This window comes from Pinus tabuliformis, chromosome 1_2 (assembly GCF_031772625.1).
Source record: "Pinus tabuliformis cultivar Carrire ecotype Pingquan chromosome 1_2, CPIR1, whole genome shotgun sequence".
Lineage (NCBI taxonomy): Eukaryota > Viridiplantae > Streptophyta > Pinopsida > Pinales > Pinaceae > Pinus > Pinus tabuliformis.
This window is the reverse complement of record NC_142298.1, coordinates 310,535,149-310,537,894: the sequence shown is the minus strand read 5'-3', so window position 1 is coordinate 310,537,894 and position 2,746 is coordinate 310,535,149. Positions and strand designations below refer to the sequence as shown.

The following is a 2,746-nucleotide window of genomic DNA, read 5'->3' as shown; positions in this document are numbered from 1 at the left end:
AAGTAAAGATCTATTATTTGGATGTCAAAGTTTGCTGACATTAGCGACTAAAGGAAATGAGTGTAATTCATGTGAAGGACGAATTATCTTTAACATTATGGCAAGTAAATAACTAGGGGTCCATGCAAATTGAAGGAATGTCAACTATAGGATAATCCACTAATGGAAACAACCATGCCACAAATACATAATGTTCGAAGAGTTGTGGGTAAATGATATCATGATTAATGTAATAACTTCTAGCTAGTTATGTCGTATTTACGATGATATTTCTTTGTAATATTTTATGACAATGGTCAAGGGATGGAGTCCCTTACAACCATTGAGTGAGGGGTGAACACCCTTATGAGACATTTAATAAAATTAAATGTTTGTTTGTTTTTCCCTCTAAGATTTCCAATGTATATCGATGTCCATAGATGTGTTTGTCTTTTGTGTCATTCTAATTATGTGCTTCATTTCATGATGTGTCAAATACATTATCAAATAAGTGGCCAACTAACCTAATTTAATGAACAATGAAAATGATGTAAGTTTATGACAAGAAGCCTATGTTAAGATATTGCAACAACAATTGTTATGTTATGTAATTTACCATTCCATTCCTAAAGTTAATTTATGTAATGATGATGATTGTATCTAATAGCCAGTTAAGGGTATGGAATAAGTGATTTAGAGTTTTACATACTAGTAAATTCTGCGAAAATTGTCCAATCCTATGTATTTTTACACAAGGTTACTCGGATGTTACAACATAAATTCTATACATAAATATGTGATGATTCAAAGAAAAAAAAATTCAAGGTCCAACTTTATTGAAGGTGATGTGACACAAGACAAAATCTCTCTAGTTGCAACGAAACTACCCTTGACTTTTCAAGTTCTTTCTGCATGTGCATTTTTTTATTCACTTTCACATTCTCATTCCATGTCACATTATTAGACCTACCGTTCGCAGAGTATAATGTATTCAGTTTTCCATTCACTTGCTATTAGTTTTTCTTTGACTAAAAAAAAATTAAATCTATTGAAAATTTAACATTATGAAATTAAATTTATTGTTTTTAAATAAAATTTATTTATATTTATCTCAAATATGATTGGTTGAAATGTCTCCCCTCTTATAGTGTAATGATGGCAAGAATTGACTTTTGTGTACTCTATTATTAATTACTATGTACTATATCACTAATTACTATGTACAATAAATATAAATAATTTGAAAAATAACATTATATATTAATTACTATGTACCATAAACACATGATTTGTAACTAAGTTCAAAAATTCCATTTTCTCATTTATGAGTTTTATTTTTTAATTTACAAAAAAATAATTTAAAAAATATAAATTTGAAAAAAATATGTAAAAATGACATGTGTACAATTTGTACAATTCTCATTACTCTAATGACATGACATGTGTACTATAATATGAACATCATCTAAAAAATTGCTATTATTCAATATTAAATAAATAATTATTAACTTGTTATCATTCTCTTTAATATCAATTGTAAAAATCAAGAACTAACAGCCTGCTATAGGACCTTTAATACACCCGATAGTGGCCTCACCATTCATACATACCTATATGCCTATACTGTCCATCGTTTCTCTGGGAGCTCGATGACAACTTTCTCTAAGAACAGGTGACCCACCACCTCCGTGCTGGCACCCGCTGTGCTGGCGCATTTTCAAACCAACACCCGGGCATTTTCAAATGATCCCTTTCCCGCAAAACATTCATGTGCTCCATTCGCGCTCCCTGAACAGGTCCTCTGCAACCCTCTAGAGCATTCGTTTCCCCTGTTCACGGCGCTGGCTCACCTCGCAAGTACACTCATGGTGTTGAATCCCGGCAGGCTGTGCCCCAGGCGTAAGATAAATTATATTCTGTGAACAATGACATCCACCATTTTGGCCGATGCCCTGAAGGCCCATGAATACGAATCCCACCCGGTGCTGCTATAAATCGTCTGCATTGGCAGCTCCCCAGCGTCTGGCGGAACAGATACAGCGTCTGGCGGAACAGATACATTCAAGGTTTCCATTTGGGCGCAGGTTTGAGCGACGCTGAAGGTGAGAAAATAGTAAGACCCTTTCTTTACCTCGATTCTTTGGGTCAGTCGTGCCTCGTTTCCAAGCCTCGCAGCGTGAACTCCATTTGGAACTATTAGCAGCATATCGCCTTGCTTTTGCCCCGAGGATATGTACTCCAAGAAGCCCCCGATCTGCCAGAAGGGAATAGAATTCTTGCCGATGACCACTGTGCCGTTCATGGAGGAGGGCTTGGGGGCGTACTCGAAGTCCCCATTCGGCAACAAACCCGCGGATATACACATTATGGCAACAGTTCATCCATCAGTTCATCCATCAATTCAATCTAGTATTAGTAATCTCAGAAACAGTTCATCCATCAATTCAATCTAGTATTAGTAATCTCAGAAACCGGGAAACATGCATTAAATTCTTACCATTTCTAATGGGTGCTGCTAAATTCTGTTCCACGACCCATAGGAGCCCCAAAATATGAAAAATACAACGTAGAAAACCAGTAGAGAGTCCTTCTCTAGACATCTTGACACAAAATCCCATCCAAGCTCGTCGTAATTTCAAAACTGACAGACTAACACTGGTGTTTACAGAAGCCTGACGTGGGTTTTTATAGAGTGTGGATCCATGAAAAGAAGAAGGGCCTAGGGAGTTGGAAGAAGGGAACGACATGGCTGGTTGGCTTGATAGCA

At 36.3% G+C, this 2,746-nt stretch overlaps 1 pseudogene; it reads right to left on the bottom strand.

Moving 5' to 3' along the window:
• Positions 1-1,847: 1,847 nt before the first annotated feature.
• LOC149205601 (BIIDXI-like protein At5g11420 pseudogene) lies at positions 1,848-2,344 on the bottom strand (annotated as a pseudogene).
• Between the last annotated feature and the right edge of the window lie 402 nt (positions 2,345-2,746).